The sequence below is a fragment of the Pungitius pungitius genome, chromosome 14 (assembly GCF_949316345.1).
Source record: "Pungitius pungitius chromosome 14, fPunPun2.1, whole genome shotgun sequence".
NCBI classification, from domain to species: Eukaryota; Metazoa; Chordata; class Actinopteri; order Perciformes; family Gasterosteidae; genus Pungitius; species Pungitius pungitius.
In genome coordinates, this window is record NC_084913.1 from 7395289 (window position 1) to 7414317 (window position 19029).

The 19029-nt window shown below is 42.4% G+C and overlaps 1 protein-coding gene across 1 annotated transcript in view; it reads left to right on the top strand.

Moving 5' to 3' along the window:
* si:dkey-13p1.4 (transmembrane protein 151B) overlaps window positions 1-19029 on the top strand; it is a 158309-nt gene that overhangs the window by 37806 nt on the left and 101474 nt on the right. The gene's annotated exons all lie outside the window — the stretch shown is intronic.

The following is a 19029-nucleotide window of genomic DNA, read 5'->3' on the forward strand; positions in this document are numbered from 1 at the left end:
TGAGGGAGGGATCAGAGGATGTGTGTGTGTGTGTGTGTGTGTGTGTGTGTGTGTGTGTGTGTGTGTGTGTGTTTCTGGGGCTGGGAATATGTACCTGAGCTGCTGATGGTGGTCTGACTTGATGCTGACTTGACAAAGAGCTCGGAGGCCCAGACATGAGGGGGAAAAAAGAGTTGGACTAAACTGTGGGATCAAACCTGAGAAAATAACGTTAAGCGTTATTACCAAATGTGCCAAATACTCCCTTAAACAGTAAAAGGCACAGTGAGACATAATAGGACTGTATTAAAAAAATACCCAAATAAAGAATGACCAAGAAAAGGCACTGAGAGCCTCAGGAGTAGAGGTACTGCAGAATGGGCCTTGATCCAAACACTAATAGGCTGGTCCTATAGATGCAGGTTCAACCACTTCACGCACTGTAGTCACCGTTAGGGGGTCACATCCAGTGGCTCTCAACCTAAATGCCTCTGTTGTGAAGAATGTCTCATTTCACTCTGATCCTGGTACGCATGACAATAAATACACACCTGAAACACCAAAAAACGGATCTCCAGCAAATGCTGATTTACAAGAATAAAGAATTTACATGTACTACTTAAAGGGTATAATATCAAGGGGCCGGGAAACTGTTGTTCCTTCGTTAGATGTCACTCATCTCTTGCCCAGTGTGTAACGTGTTTTCCCAGGAGAAGAGTTTTGCTCAATTTATGGATGGTTAAATGTCCTCCCACCTGTAATTCTTTAATTCTCTCTTCACCTGCTTTTTGTTAGCAAGACTTTACAATCACTTATACGAGGCTGAGAGTGCTGCTGCGAGGCTTTAGCCTAAAAAGAATGCTTTTGTCCTTATACTTTATTTTAAGTTTGCTCTCCAACAGAAGTTAGGCCATGCACACCTGGGCCAGGCTTGCAGTAGTTGGTGCACAATAGCCCGAGGCAAAGAGCTGATCTCACGACTGTTTGGAGAGAGACACACAAACCAATATGCTTTTGACATCCGTGTCAATTTGCTTAGCCCCCCCCCCCACCCCCTCCTGACCTCTCTCTTTTCCACATCCCTCCTCCTGGAAGACAGTTGGTTTTTTAATGGCATCCCACCTCTCTCCAGGCATCACACAGGGATGGAAATAAGATGCAAATCCGTCCCACTTTTCCAGCGTGTGAGCACTCGTCTGAGCCTTGAGTGCTCCTAACTGTAAGCGTCGGTTTGAGTCGTACCGGATTGTTGGCGTCGGGTTGAATGTTCGGGAGGCGAAGCTTGCCGTCGCTGTTGGGTAAACGTCCGAGGAGCTCACGTGAATAATGAGACGGGGTTGTGATGTGTTTGCAGTTGGATGTTCTTACCTGGCATTGTAAAAGTTGAGGTTCGAAAGGATGTGTGGTTTTTATTGTTTTACATCTTCTCAGCTCTCCCTGGAAGACCCCTAAACAATATTTCATAGACTCCGTTGTGTGGTGATTGCTGCTGTGTCACTTGATTATTTGAGGGTTTTCTTTTTCAATTACAGTCTCCTCTGATTGTCTCCATAGCGATGATGTTTTCCAGTGAATTTGCTGAGGCCGGGGGTTTGATGGTATCACATTGTTCCCACTGATGACAGTGAAAACAAACGCAGAGGGCACAGCAGACCCGCATGCTGCAGCGCGACTCCTGCAACACTTGAGCTAATGCACACACACAACACACACAACACACACACACACACAATCAATGGAGGCAACAAGTCAGTACTTTTTCCAGGTGTTATGGTAGATTCAGGAATTCTCGATGGAGTGTTTGTGTTTGTTTTGCTTTACAACACTGCTGATTTTTCAGGCCTCTGCTGTGGATGTTGCTGATCATTTAGTCTGATTAAAGAGGACGATATTATTACATTGTTGTTATGGAAATAACTTAGTGATCCGACTTACAGTGATGATTTCTGCAGCTGAGATGATCGGCTGGTTAATTGGTTAGTCATGTGACAGGAAATGTTTGATAACTGATGGATTACAATTTTTAGTACTTGTTGCGCCAGACAGTGGCTTGAGTTTCTGGAAAAGTAGATGTTCTGTGATGCTAAATAAGACGTATTCTCGACCCAGCTACACTCAAGCAACTTATTGCAGATAACTGGGATGAAGATCTGTGTCCTGTGAGCTATTCAGACACATGCTCACAGGCTTGTGAGCAGCTCTACAGGCTCACACGTTTCCATGGAACAATGCAGGCAGGATGTACACTCATTACACCAAAACATGCTCTATTATGTTCTAAAAGTTATTGGAGGGATGTTTGTGTGCGTCCTTTTTCTTCCCTCTTGTGTTGGGCTCAGTCTCTGCTTTGATACACGCGTAATCCCATGAAAAAGGGGCGCCGTACAAACTGTTGTTGCATTTACAGTTAGAACTAAGTGTGAGTGAGCTGTTAAGGAATGCAGGAAAACCGCAAACACAACATTCCTGCGTGATCATTGTCGCTTCAACACAGTATTTTAAGACTTCCGTCCATCAGAAATCTTACCTCCTTTATTTTAAACACATGTACGTGTTCAACGACGACGGAAGAAAACGTTGAACTTAGAAGATAATAAAACGGCTCATCTATTTTATCAGTTTGGATCAAGCCTGCGGTCTTAATGTTTCGAGATGCATAACCACCATGTTAGTGGTGAGCGGGTGTGATTGTGTAGGATAACCCATGAAGCATCCAGATCAGATCAGATCTCATCAGTTGAAGTTCCTTCCTCCTCAGACAAAAGTGGTGGGTCGTGTTGGGCATAATCAAACAAAATGCCCACTCTGCCTTTCTCCACTGGCTGATAATCGCTCAGCCTTTAGTCATTGCGTTTTTTTACGACTTCAGACCAGGCGAACAACGACGACAACAGCGTGTGCCTCACTTCAAAAGTCACATGGGAGCTCCGTGGGGAGGTGGAGGTTGGAGGGATGGGACCGGTGAGGTGACTTTTGACTGAAGGAGGTTGTTGTTGAAGAAAGCGTGGGAGACCGTCAAACGAGCTCTTCCACTTCTCACCCGGCTCTGCCTCTCAGTCTGCCTCGTCCCGCTCTCTTTGTGCTGCGAATGAGTCAGACGCCTTGCAATGAACATTTAGTCAGAGGGGGAAGTCGAGGTTGAACTAAATCAAATTTCTTTGAAACATTGTAACTTAAAGACGTAAAAAGGATAGGACAAATCTTATGATATATATATATATATATATATATATATATATATATATATGTAGATATCACATGATACTTAATCAAATATTATACATAACTCAACTTGAATGTGAATAAATACCAGCAGAGGGCTATTAATCACTTTAAAACACTGAAATTGTGATATGGAAGACAAACAAGTAACTCAAAGTAGTTCTTCAGTTCAGTACTTCCGTAAATGTACTTTGTCACTGCCGTCGATACATTATATGACACACGTGTTGTGCAAAGAACATTTGCCTTTCTTTTCCAGTCATCAAAATGTAAAGGCTGGATTCATGCGTGCTGCGGGACTTCACGTCACCTTCATGTGCGCAGGCCTGCGTACGCTCACTCTCACCCGCACACAAACACACTTGCGTGACAGACCCCACTCAGCAGGAGAGGATTCTTTCCTCAACAGATTAGCTGTCTAACCTGAAATGCGTCTGCTGAGAAAACAGGAAACACAAGCAGAATCTGACATGTTTCTTGAACTCATTGAACACACAGTTATTGAGGAAACATTCACCGTCAGTTTGATTTGTAATAAAGGACCTAAGTTGTATTTTGGATGTGACGTATGTGCATGTGTAAACATCTGATGCATAAACTCCATTCATCATTGGTCTGTTTTGTTTCATTGAGGGGACCTTTGGACGGTTGATTCGGTTCCTTTCTCTGCCTGATGGTCCAGACGTTTCCGGTCAAAGCCTCCGGCCTTGTTTCTGTTTAACCGTTTCCCCTTAAACACAGAAGAGACAACGCTACCACAACGACTTTGTGAGGAGGATGTTGTGTCTTTAAACTGTTTGTTCTCTTAACTGCTTTTACCTGTAATGCAATTTAGCGTTTATAAGCACTATATTTCCACAAAACAACAAATAGTTTGACACAAGTGGGGAGAGAGATCTTTACATTGAAAAAGTGACAATCAAAACCCTTTTCACACACTGTTACACAATAATTAAAATAATTAACAAGAACCGAGGTGTGACGAGTGTTACAGGAAGAGTTTGACTATTGATTTGATTCATCACATCACGCGCATGACACACACACACACACACACACACACACACACACACACACGCACACGCACACGCACACACACACACACACAGTCAGATTGAATATCCAGACAGCAGGATCTCAGAGGACAAGTACAAACCCGCAGCAGTTTCTGTTGCTTTCCAGCCAACCGTTGCTTTTTTTTGGCAAATACTGTGTCCTCATATTGTGGTGGAGCTGCTGCAGTGAAACCCATTAGTCCTCCTCACCTGTTTGACATGTGACATAAAGAAAAACACTCACTGATGTAACACGGAGCCGGGTCTTGCCTCCTCGTGACCCTGAAGGTTTTGGGGGAGACCTCGAGGGGCCGTTAGAAAAGAGGTTAGATTCCAGAGAAACGTTTTTCATGCCAGGCTCGTGAAGTGAGCGAGAGAACACCCAGGAGTTTCACTTGAACCGACGCCAAACCTCTCAGCCCGAGTGGCGTGAGAAGCCACTCGGGCAATAAAAAAGGAAATTTGTGGAATTATAATAAAGTGAATGAAAGACAGTGATCAGAACTGTTATCCTGAATAATAAAGGGTGAGAGTATAATCTGCACAGAGGTCCTCGGTATTTATTCAGAAACGTCAGGAGTTTTAGTAATGAGTTACATTTGAATCCGTTTAGATTTTTAAAATTTTTTAGTGAAAATGTCAAAAAGTTACTCTAATCTGGACTTTCTTCTCCGTTTCCACTTCAGGTCGGTGGCTTTAAAGTGCAAAACGTTCACATAGCTCAGAGGAAGTGTGAAACTGCTGCTAAGACAGCGTCTTCACATGAATGTCTTTTGTTAGCTGATCCTCAGACCAGTCAAACCAGCAACACCTCGTCCCTCGGTCCATCCCAGGGTGGAGCAGAGAAATCACTACAGTTGACAAGCTGGGTGAGGCTAACCGCCACCTTTGCTTTTCCTGCGGGTCAGAGGTTCAATCTGTGATCTGCAGAGATTTGTTCATGCATGCGCACACGTATGATGACTAACACACACACACACAGATTATCGCGAGGGGTTGAGACGTTTTTTAAAATTTTTATTTAAAATAATCCCTGCTGTTATTGTTCGCTTCATACATAAACTGAAATTAAGACATATGCTGTCATGAGAGCTAGAGTGGATCATCCATCATGACCTTTAATTTTAGGACATTTTAATGGCTCAAACAACCAGGCATTAAAAGCACAACAAGTCAGCTTAACCATAACACCATGTTCTGACTATGTTATGCAGGATAAGTGTATGTGGAGGTCGTATCCTCCCACGCACACATTTTTACATATTTTAGTGAAAACATACCAGGATTATGATCACTGATTACATCCTGTAAATGTTGGCCTCCAACTCTGGTAGGCATGATGAAGCTAAAAGTACAGACTCTTAAGAAGTTCACCTCTGAGGCAACTGACACCTACCTTACCTGTTTTTTAGAAGGAGAAAAAAAAATCAGAGTCAACACGTGCACTCACAGGAAACGTTACGTCAACAGCAACGTCACAGTGAGTGGTGCAGTGACAGCTAAAGGCCAGCAGGGGGCAGAATATGATAAGAATTATGTGAAATCAACAAGCAGCCCTCGAACCTACTCCCCTCACTCTATTTAAAATTAAAAATAAATAAGTTGTATAAAATGTATCTGTTTCAAATATATGTTCCAACAAGCCTACTTTCCTGTGGTGCTTTAGGGAACAAAACTGGACACACACACACACACACACAACACACAACTTCACACAACTAAAAGAGGGCTTTATGTGCTCTCGGCCCTTTCTGACCCCTCTATTTTCATGCAAATGTGTTCCTGTAGGGACAGTGTACAGACGCTCTTGAAATTAATAGCGGACTGCAACTGACGCTGCAGATAAAAGACAACGTTTGATTAACAAAGCCTTTACGGCGGGATGTCTCTTATTAGGAATCACGCTCACACACATAGAGACACTACGTCCGACTCTTTGTCTCTTTCCTTTCTGCCCTCTCTCTCTCTCTTTCTCTCTCTCTGTCTCTCTCCCTCATGAATATTTTACCCTTTTCATTCCCCTGACGAGTTTAGTTCTTTCTGCCTCTTTCTCTGAAACCCGTCTCCCTGTCTCAGTTTAATCTCCTCCTTTTCCTTTTCTTTCATCCTGATGAGTGTGAAGAGAAGATTTTGTACTGTTCTCTCTATGATACAACCACAGCAACACCAAAAAAAGGCTGAATGTATTGTCACAGATTATTATGCCCTTGAACAGCCGGGTAAAGAAGCTGCTTAAACACCCAGACGTCTTCATCCATGACATTGCTCTGAAATCTGAAAAATCAGGTGAAATGCACTCTGCGCTGCACGTTTCCCGACATGCACCCAGGCTAATAAGGCAGCAGGACATGACAAAACAGATGGAGGACGGACATTGTTGCCCCTCTCCTCACAAAGAGACCGCATTTTTAGGCAGAAAGTGCGGAGATAACATCATCCATCCCCTGCTGTTCCTCTACTCCTCTTCTTCCTCTTCCTCCACCTCCTCCTCTTCCCTCGTCCTCCTCCTCCCAACACACTCAAACACAGATGTTCCCATACACCTCCCCTCCCTCCCAAACCCCCGCACTTATAAAACGTTGGCATGCCGCAGGTAACCATGGAAACCGTTGTGTGCCGGGCCCTCTCGAAAATGTATTCATAAGAATCACACTGTGGTATAAAAAAAAGGGGGGACTATCGGACCCAGTGGAAGGAGAAGAGGCTGCATTCATCACCATGACGATGGCAGTGGAGGGTGTTGATGTAGACGTTACTGTACACACAAAAAGTTGTGTACCAAAACAACATGTCTTGTTGTGTCTTTGTTTTTAATGGTAAGAGGGACAAGTGTATGAGAGAAAGTGTAGGCTTTATCAGCAAAAAATACGCTTATTTTAATTTTGTCCTTCCAATTTAGAAATATATCCTTCGAATGTCAATGGTAAATGACAATAAATACAATTGTCGCGATGAGCCTAATAATGAAAACTACAAAAACGACTTTCTTCTTCGCCTTGTCTCCAAAAAAACTCAAATGAATCCATTATAATGGAGTAGTACAGATAACTCACGATCCGCCTACTTTTTCTGGAGGTTCTCATCTCAGCGTCTTCTCTTGTGGTTTGCTTGGTTGTCATGGGCAACGCGGGCAAATTCCATTACAATTGTCTTTCAAAGACTGTGAGACCAAGAGATAAAATTGAAAGCAAGCAATTTGAAAGTCCAATTGTTCCTTTTTTTACCAGGTGGTTTTACCACCATCTCTCCTCCAATCGAATAATTGTATTTAGTAAACATTAACTCATTTTTTATTATTACAGGTCCCAGAAGTGTGTTAATTTATTGTTTTCACACTTTTTGGGAAGGCGCTTTAAAAGGAGATAAAAACTTTAAAATAACATTTGTTATTTCCCACAGGTTGTCTCAATCCGAGGGACCTCCTGCTTTCAATGATAAATATGTATTTTTACACTACATACAATACTATACAACATTGTGTTCATGTTCTTTGTGCCCCATGGTCAACACACGCCTTCCTGTCTTGGTTTCTCTCATTGTGCCTGGTACACACTGCGGTCCACCTATATGAGCCCGCTCAATGCCCCGGGACACCCGTCATGGGGGAATGAAAACGCTGCTGTTGGAGTCACATCAAGACTCACGCTTAAAGACAATCACACTCGAACACTCAAAGCTAGTGGTTATTCGGTGAGTCTGTGCTGGCCGGCACATGGTGTCGGCCCGATTACCGGCCAGTCAGCGGTGACACACACTCCTGGCATCCTCCCTCTGTCTGCCCCCCCCGACCCCCCCGACCCCCTCCTATCCTGTCTGTCTCCGTGTGGGTTTGACTTTGTCGCTCTCTTTCTTTCGTATATGCTCCGTGTGACCTCCCAGTCAAGAGATCACTCAGGATGCATGTGAGCATGTCACAGATGTGTTTTTTCTTTTGCTGCCCCTTGGTCTCCATGGCAACAGTCAAAGTCAGAGGGTGAAAAAGAGACTGTGAGAGAGGCAGGTTCTTCGAGATGAATCATGGCGGGATGCAGACCATTTAAAGCCGTATGCGTGGCTGGATGAGCTATTACACTCGCTCCCCATAACGTGACACGCTGTTTCAACTACTTAGAGAGAGCTTGCTTTTCCGGGGGCCCCAATTGCAAAAGAGGCCACGGGGCAGATAATAAAAAAAAACATTAAAGGCCTTTATTTTACACTCTGTGGAGGTCTGGGGACCCTAACCTGGCAAACAACAAGTTCTTTTACTCTTTTCTGAACCTCATTTTCTTCAAAGTACGAATAATTCCCGTTACAAATACATTTACAAATGTTTGGTTGATAGCAATGGTTTGGGAAATATATTAAAGATATAAGAGTATAGTAGAAAAACATCTTTTTTTAGGGGGATATTTTCAAGGTAAACAAATATTGACTTTATTCCTGCATGAAGTTTATGTTTTTATTTTTTACTTTTTTGGTATAAGACACAAAATGTTTTTTTAGTGTTCAGCAGAAAAAGATGACAGAGTAGAGGAACTCAGGTTAGCCCTTTTATCAAAGCCTCTCTGCTGCATCATCACAGGGCAGGGTCACCTTGGGTAGGGAGAGGAGGAGGAGGAGGAGGAGGAGGTGGAGGTGGAATAAATAGAAAGGAGAGCAGAGGGCTCGTCATCAGAGCAGAACGTGACCGGAGGCCTGGACGCAGATTGAAGCCTCTCTCCGCTTCTCTTCCCGGGCCGTCTGTGCTTGCGAGCCTTTTTTGCCAGATTACCTCGGTGAAGCAAAGCCTGTGTGCTGACGATTTTGTGGCTGTGGGAGAAGATCACTCATCACAAGGGTAAAAGCTGAAGACCATGCAGATCTCTCTCTCTCTCTCTGCGTTGCGTAATCAACACAGAGCAGGCTGAATTGCCTGCAGTAGAGAATAAATGAATGACATGTACGCTTGTCACACACCACGGTGCTGATACCGTTGCAATATGTTTTTAGAAAAAAAAATGGGGTTTACACAACCTAAAATGATGACAAGATGTTGAAAGTGATGCAACACATGCAGGAACAAAGCAGCAAACAATTTTATCCGATCTTCTAAATCACTTCCTGTTTAAGCATTGTGTCCGGAAGACAACTTCCTCTGGGGAAATCCCTCATTGGTTTATGGCCACAGGATATTTGCACCAGTTCTGTCTCCATTTCTGTTTCTAATACAGTGTTTAGCATCGTAATCGTTAACATTTAGAGTTTAAGTGTCTACATGCTCAGGACATCACCTCCGTTTTCGAACTAAATTCAACAGAGCCATTGTTTTTTTTTAATGAGAATGGAAAGCGTGGGCAGACAGCTCACATTACTATGGTGATAAGAGCACAGCAGAAGGTACGAGAGAAAAAAGAGCACAGATCCATTCAAAGAATGATAATAAAAGCATGTCAGAAATAAAAGCACAGAGCCGCAGATAAAAGGGCTCACAGGCAAAGAGCCTCTTCACCTCTCATGGAAGTGTAATGTTAGCAGAGATGGCATTAGCTCAAGGGTATTTACAGCAAACACTTGCGCTGAATGGCCGTGATGGAGGCCAGTGTGGCATTCACAGATGTCCAGGCTAACACGCTAGTTAGTATCATCATTCATGTCATCATTATTTCCAGTAACTTGCTATAGGGCAACTTAACTAACTGCACTTGCTTTCTCCCGGTTTTAAAGCTGACCTGTTTAAAAAGCTGGGTTTCATATATTCTGGCATAAACTGCATCCCACCCACCCCACTCTCTCTCTCTCTCTTCTTCATTCTCTCTATCTCTATTTGGGCTGCCGTCCGACCCGGGTAGCTGATGCTAAGTTTATCTCTGTGCCAATCTGTGCCCTATGGGCATGCAGAGGCAACCCAGAAAGGCAGAGTGCACTGTCTGTTAGAATAATCAGGGGACGGAGGAGGGGGATAAAAACTCACAATGGCCTGCTCTGTTTATCATGACCCTCAAGCTGTAATCTATTGCCGAACAAGGGGGCTGTGGAAGTAAGTTCACATGTGTAAGTTCACATGTGGAATTGAGGGCGTGCGTGTTTGTGCGTATCGGTCAGTCGTGAGAAACTGTCTCGTAGCATCTCAACTATTCAAATGATCGCAGGGGTCCTTTTGACTGTATAGAAATCAAGTTGATGCCCTGCACCCAATGACCTTTCTGCTGCTGCTGGGCTGTGAAGCTCTGGAACTGAATTAGTCACTGAATAATTAACATCTCCCAAAACTATTGTGTGTGTGTGTGTGTGTGTGTGTGTCATGCTCATCATGCCACTACTGAGCACTGCTTTAAGGGGATGTCCACACAACTTCTAGTCTGGTAGATCACATGTAGGCTATATCGCAAAAACAGGTCACAATCTTTCATCTTTCGTCTACTATCGGTGTGCACAAGATGTCAAACATGACCTAGAATGCATGTTCACGTCAACATCTTCATGCAACTCCGGGAAACCAGATGGCCCAGAACAGCAAGCAAATGCACTTTTCTGTTTAAAGTTAGGGTTTCAACTGGTGCACTGCAATGTACTCCAAAGACATTAGTCAATATATAGATCCATAGTGAGGCATGCTGGTGAATAATTGATTTGGTGACCTCTATGCAGTGTGAGCTTACATCGCTACTCTGGAAAAGCCCCTCAGGACCCGGGAGGTCCCAGCCATCATGGTGGAGTGCTGCATCAGGTCGAGCCGAGAGCTCGGTGTGATGCAGCGGCTCTCAGATGTTGAACCTTTGGCTGAGGTCTCTTAGCCGTGTACTTCACTGTAACAGGGCGTTCCTCCGATTTTTTTTCTTACCTCAGTTTGAAACAGGATTGAGCAACATGTCCATACTTATAACATAAAAATCTCTGTGAAATGTGAACATGTTTGCCCAAAAAAGGTTAGTCCTGGTTATTGAGGAAATCCTTCAGGTCAGGTTGATTAAAGGTCACTTCACGCCGGTGAAACTTTAAAATGATTAATTCATAAAACCCTAAAGAAAGCAAGAAATTATGAATACACACACAATTAGGCCCAAGTCTTGGTCGAACTGTTAATAATTTCTTTGTCACAAGCCAAATGCTGCATTTATTAGTCTCAGGCGGCGGTGGGCCCACACAAGGGACACGCCCAGTCGCACATTACACAGCGTGGCTGGATACAGCAGAATGCCATTCACCTCACCTTAGAGTTAACCACAGGGAGTGGCAGAAGTAACATTCGAAAAACAACTCTTGTAACTTTCCATTTCAGTTCATCTCACCACAGAGAAGGAAGGGAGAGGCCTGTATAGCCATACTCTATGCACGAGCAATGTTTTTTTCTCTAAACATTGTGAAATTCTATGACAACTAATTACGTGTTCTCAACATTTCTGCGGTTCTTTTTCAATGCATGATGCACAGTTTTATGATTGGTTTAAGACTGTATCTCCTACAATTCCATGTATTGCAATGATCTGGATTTTCCTTTGCTCTTTTGCAATGAATTAGCAAAGAGTATCTTATTTGTATCAAACTAAGCTTCAACTGAATTGTTATGCAAAAAAAAATAATGTAACAATGAAAAATTAGGTGATTAGCAGTAACTGGTAAATGCAGAACTTGATCAGTCCAGGGATTCAAATGTGTTAGATGTGTACATAAAACATGCTCTGCTTCCACCTCAATGACATCTTAGCAGATTGACAAGTGCTCCCCTCAGGAGACACATGTCCTGATCATGTGCACTTCCCTCTCTATTCACTGACTCACTGACATTCCTTGGATGCATTCCTGTGCAGAGCTGGCTGTGTGATGTCTGCAGGTAGACACATGGAGCCGCACCCTACCGCGCTGTCTGATCCACCCAACAACATGCACGCGCTCAATGACATGGTATTTGGCTGCCTAATGCACGCCGCGAAACACACAGCAACAACGCTTCACTCTGCAAGGATGAAGGGACGCTCTTTCCAATCCTGATATTGCCAGTGTGTTCACAGAGAAAGGAGCTACCCAGAGCAAGCAACACCTAGCGCAACTGTATTAAAGGGAAAGGAGGGAATGATGTTTGAAACAATGCGACCGAGACAGATGGCGAAGGAAAGAGAGACAGGAGCACTTAAGCCTACGCCCATCACTGTTGCATTTGGCACAGTCTGTGGTACTGTAGCACCATTGGTGGGAGTACTCGAAGCCCACTTGTTGTGTAACACCTTTTCCCTCCTCCACACTGACGCCAAACTGTGCTACAACAAGGTTGAATCACAACAGCTTTCATCTTTCAGTGTGGGATATTTCAAGTTTTTTTGTGCTGCGTTAAAGCTTCCGCATCGCCCCACTTCCCTTTGCACTGAAAAAGGGAGTTCAGCACGTCATTGAATCAGACAGCAGACAGAGGTCAAATAGCAAATTCCTATTTGGTCTTTTTGGAGTTTGGAATTTCTTGATTGTGTGAAAATGAGAATGTATTTTATCAATAGTCGAAAAAAACAAAGAAACTGAAATGACAGAATCTTTCATAAAGTTTTACAACAATGTATTGTTATGGGACCTCCTTTTTCACTTTGTAACAGTGTTTTCTAAATAATGCTAGTTTTTCATGCGTTAACCTAAGACCAAATATTACATGTTATATAAAGCTGCACACAAGGCTGCCTTATTGCCAAAAAGGGATCATGCTTCCCGAGGAACATCTTTTAATTTTTCTGTTCTCATCTGCAAGAACGCAGCATAGTTCTCCACCGTGCTGCGTTGGAGATGAAGCTCCCCTGCATGTCTTACTTCAAGATGAATTGAGACAGTGATAAGGCTGCTTCTACATAAGCTAATTCAAAATGATATCTAATTACTCTATTCAACGTTTACCTCTTTTCTGCCTTGATCAGGGCCAATATTTCAAATCACTGGAGCAGTAACTCAAAAGCATCTTGTTTTTTCTACGACCTTTACCATATACTACACCCTGCATTTGCCATCCGTCTCCCACTTTCTCTCGAGCTCGCTGCTCCCCACGTTCAGATAGTATAGCATGTTTTTTTTTTTTTTACAGGCTCACTTAAGAAGCAGCCCGACGGAGAGGCACAAAACGCTCCAGGCTCCTCTGCAGCCAGCTGAAACCACTCCGCAGCGAGGTGGAATGATGCTCGCCAGCCACTGCCTCCACGCTGGAAGTGCTGCAGGATGTTGCATGTTTATGCATGTTTGTGTGGGAGTGCCGGGCCAGCAGGACACATACATTAAAGGTGCTTCATCCAACGCTTGTTAAAAGAACAGGATGTGGAGAGCGAAAATGGACGCAGCTCTGAACAAGCAGGCGGATTTTTCTGCCTGCGATGGTGCATAATAGGTGTGTCTGAACACGTTGGACTGCCGATCCTCGGTGGAAAAGAGCTGAGTCAGACAAGAGAAACGCGGGCGGCGTGAAGGGAGCGATGGGAGAGGGAACTGCTCCTGAGCTAACCCCATACAACATGAACGCAGAGGAAAAGGAGACAAATACCCCAGAGGACATTGTCTGAAGAACCTCAATTAAACCTTTTAAAGGTCTGTGGAAAAAAACCTCGTCTCATTTCCTCCAAAGCACATTTGTATCTTTCAACGATATTAGCATCAAATACGGGAAATGTAATCTTAGACGCAGCTTAATGAATCATGATTGCACATATCTGTATGCAAGATGGAGTCACCAAGATGTGTGTTTTTCACAAATGCTCTTTCCAAACCTTTGCAAAATGATGTTTTTATACACCAAGCAGTGGATGCACAGAGTTCAAAATGTGTTTTTTTCAAGTCCTAAAAGATAACTAAATGATCCGAGATATAGGGTCCCTAAAAGAGTTCAACAAAATATACTGTAAATGTACTGAAATGATGGGAAGCAAAACAAGATGTTAGCTCAATTAAAGTACCTAGCAGAGACCTGAGGGAAAGATGCACACGGGTCGAGCAAACCAATAAACACAAGCAGGGGAGCACAGCTTGGAACATACCCGGGACACAATTCAAAAGGAACCAGATACCCCCCTCATGCTGCCTTTTGGTTTGGTCCATGACCAGGGCCTCGGTTGCAAACTGGCCCTCTGTCTAATCCTGTGTTTGGCCAGATTGGAGAACTAAGCAGCCAGCTGACACAAAGGCAAAGATAAGTGAATCAATGCAGCCAGCAACATGAGTCACATCACAACTATCTAGCCGCATGCGCACGCTTCCTCCTGCAAACAGTGCGTTCTTAATGACAGTAATTTATCAATAAACGATATGTTGAATGAAAAACAAATTCTAAACAAAACAAACTGATTATGTTTTATGTAGATTTAACATAAATATACATTTCGAACATGTAGCAATGAAAGCTTTAATTGTGAGTCTGTAGCCTCGGGCCACCACACGTCACTGCTTGAAGGTCTTATGTAATAAAATGCACAGATATTCACGCCACAATGTGTCTTTAGTCAGTTTGACGTAAAGCTGTGGTTCATCATTCCTATCTCTGTGTTTAATTTTTTTACGTTATGTCAATCATCTGTCAGTCATCTCCACCATTCCAAAACTCCTACATGAATGTCAATATAATCTGCAGAGGTCACTGTCGTTTACACCAAATATGTGTGTTTTGTTCTGAGTTATCACTTGCTGTGGATGTGCTTTTCCAACCCTCCACCAGAATCAATGTAACATGTGAGAAAAACATTCGCTTCTGAAAAATATGAAGGTCCTCCTGAACCTGTGGGCATCCAGTGATTACTCACCCGTCTCAGTTTGCCACCATGCAAGCTGCATTTGCTACCTGCTTTTATGCAATAGTACCGCACAGACTGACTGTGAAGGCTTCGTATTCTATTGTGAAGAAGGAAGGATAATTCCGCTGACTTGGACAAAGGTCGGGCTGAAGAGTGAGCAGTGAGCACCTTCTATTTGACAGAGAAGCACACAGCTATATATATACAGTATATATGTATATATACTGTATATACTACAGCTTTGGTGTTGTGAATCTCTACAGTGATGTGCACTTAGCACAGGTGATGTATTATTCATAAAAGTATAGTCAGACTGAGGGAGGGAATCCAGCGTGCATACTAAGCTATCTAATACACACACACATATACTACACACAGGAGTTCATGCATTAGCCTACATTTTCTGCATATACTGCGTAGGCCTCAGCACATCACCTCTGTTTAAAAGCAACGCATGCAAACGTGTGGAAGCTGGTTTTGAGTGTAAAGACGGATAAGTGAGAAAAAGCTCAGTGCCGCTTAAATCCGCTACGAGGATGAAACGCATATTAACTTGATTCTAAATCCTACTTGATAATTCAGTGACGTTCTCTGTTGGATTTAATTAATGCCTGGAAACCTATTGAAATAGTGTGTGTTTGCAGGTGTGCACGTATATGTGTCTGTGATGGAGACAGAGAATGAAAGAAAGTGTTTTAATTACCTCTAATTAGTGCGGAGAGATCGGTTGGGAAATGAAGCACAGAGGCCTAATTGCCATGTGAGGACCTCCCACCACCCCGCGCGGTGGATAGGAGACCACCTTCTACTCTCACACTCAGTCATTTGGCAGTCAAAAAGTCACTAAATAAAAAGTGAAGTTGAAAAAATAATCTAGAGTTATGATTTGTTTTGTAAAAAGGCTCACAAAATCACACTTTTATTTGTCCCTGAAATCATCTAAACTTCACGTTCTAATCGATTTTTGTATTTCAGAATGAAATTAGCCCATTTTTGTTTAGAAACTTATTATTAAAGAGAGTAGATGCTTCTTAAACACAGATAAGAATGTAATGAGGTTCAGAAAATAGCTTAATCTCTCATGTATTATTCAACTTCTATGTCTACCTCCATCAGCAGCTACACACACACACACACTGTCCATTTGCATTAGCACATTGACTAATGAGAGCAAGTATTAGAGTGCTCTGTGTCTGTATGAGCACAGCAGTGGTTGTGTTGCTGCACAAATTGCATGTAAAATAAGGATAGTATTCAAGAGGAGAGTCTTTCATATCACTTGTAGTATCTCTAAAATCAGCGTCTCCTTTCGGTAGTTTCAGGTGCACGCTCTGAAGAGTAGATGCATCAGGCCGATGTGCTTTAACTACAGCTTTGGAGAACATCACCACTGTTATAGGAGCCTCCCTCACTGGTGACTTCACTGCAGCTCTCCGTGTGCCAGAAGAAAAATGCTGATTGCTGGAAAAGCTGGCAGCACTGGCAGAGAGAGGGAAGTTGCAAAGAAGTCACAATCGGTTTTATCTGTGGCCATCAACAGCTTTGTTTGGCTTTTAGAGCCATGCACATTTTTTCAACGGCTCCATTCGCAACACGTCATTTATTCCATCTTAGAGGAATACTGAGAAGTAGAAAAACTTTTCAGAGGTGGTGGAAAAGTTATGATTCTCTATGACGGTATAAATATTGCATGTGAACACATATCTTGGATGCTCCACATATCCAAGGAGTCAAAGAGAAATGTGAACTTGAGTTATAGAAGCTGCCATGCTGCTGGCTGATATTCACACAAGCAGCTCCAAACTGGAGCTGATGCCATGGGATTTACCAACCTATTAACCATTTCTATTAATATCCATCTGGCCTACTGTGGACATGATACTCTTCATCAAATAGCACCAAGTCTAATGACAAAAATAGATGTCTTAGTTCTTAGTCCATGTAGTGTAAAGGCTAATTTATACAAATACTTGGCGTGCTGGTAAGTCAAAATGTATTTTTTACTAACAATATGGAATTGGAAAAACTCATTCAGAAGGCACACCCACCGGGTGGTGGTGCATTTATACCTAGTTTGTTCTCACCTTAATGCAGTTGCTTTTAAAATATGAATGGAAACCACAAATCAATAAAGCAAACATATTGGAGTTGAGTATTCAGTATATTATATAAGTTCAGTATAATACCTGATGAGACCCATTATTAATCCATTAATTTAAATCTGTACTTTTAATTTGTTTGAATCTTTTTTATTAACATGTTTTATCATTTAAGTACAATGTGATTACAAAAAAAGTAGAAAGAATTCACACTATTTACACTATTAAAATAATAACAAATATGAACATGTAAAATATGAGCACTGAGTTTATTCTTTTACAGGGTCAGAGTCTGAGGACAGAGGAAAATGCCCCAAACATAACTACATTATTATCCAGCTAAGCACAGAATCAATACACAGCAAGGTGGTCATTTACATGTCACTCGAGAGAAAAAACCATCCGGTGAAAAGCACAGTTCAACTCTTTCCTCTATTATAGTCTTCAAATGATGCTTTGCAAAAGTGACCCAGAATACACTGTGACTCATTTTTAACATTTCCTTGAATAACATGTGACTCCTCGCTGCCAGCAAGTCACCAGACCACATTAGACAGCTGGCTTCACCATTGGGGAGTCAGTGCAAGAGCTGGCCTGCAGTCGACCATGAAGAAGAAAGGAGTCAAAAAGTACTAAGCAAATAGAACAACAGCGTTTTTTTAAATTAATTTTCTTCTTCACAATAATTATGAATGCGCCTGTTGTCGGGCAGAGAGTGCTGTGATCATGTAGAAATAGATTCAACCATTAACACCAGAGAAAAGGAATACATGCTGCGTGTTTATCTGTATTTAAGCCCCTTTGTCCTGGTCTCTTTCGTTCGAGGCTTTCATTAAAGCAAATGAATGGTTGCCCTGTGAGAAGACCAAACCCATTAATGAACTGTTCCAAACAAATATTATCAATGTAGTCAGAGGTACACGGCGCTAGGTGACATGGTACTTTATACTTTATACATGGAAACTATGATTGACATAACAATCTCATCTTTTTGATTTTGATCAAATCACATGATCGTACATGACTTTGCCTGTTTGGAAATGTTTGTCCTGTTGCCAAAAATCGCTGACTTCACAAATCCACTGTATTAAGTATGCTACATGCAAAGAGGTTCAAGTTGAACCGCAAATAGTTCAAAGTAGCCTACGGGATTGCTAATGAAACAATCTTTCTTTGTGAAAGATATACACTTTGTTATTTGTATATATTGTAGACAATAGTGATTGTTATAGAGAATTAAACAGTCCAAAAGGTAATGTGGACAGAAAAGAAAATGAGAAATGGCTTAAAAATATGCTCATATTTGTTATATTGTTTTTATATATAAAATCCCCTGGCTTTCATGCCATATTCTGAAAATACATCTGAAAAAGGAGTCCAGATGGACTGTGCTTTTCTGTAATCAGACCCATGACATTCCATACTTACCATGATTGACAGGGATCACAGAGATCATGTTTATGGGACTTGTAATAAAGGTATATGTTGTCCACTTCAACAACGTGGCTCGGGTGTGTATATGTTTTATTGAACAGTTGTTGGACAGAATAAGTGGTCTATGGCAGAGACAATTATTCCAAACATTCACACATTCAATATGAAACAAATGGTATGATACATTCACTGGTGGTTTCATAAAATTTGTTGACGGTTGAAGGTCAATATGAAACAATATGAAACAAATATTAGCAAATAACGCCTGGATAAACCTTAAAGAAAGATACATGTCTAGTGGAGTGAGGGCCACATCCGCCCACAGTGCCAACAGCGTGTGAAAGCAGGGAGTGATTGGATGAGCATCACCATGGCAATGCGATGACGTCTTCATCCTTTGCTCTAATTGGAGGAAAACCCGTGGCCCCAGCCGCTGCGGCGTTCCGGTCGGTCAAACTATCCACGAAGGACCGCCCATTTCACCGCGCTAAACAACTACTGGTTTACACCGTCCAATGATCCAGTCAGTCA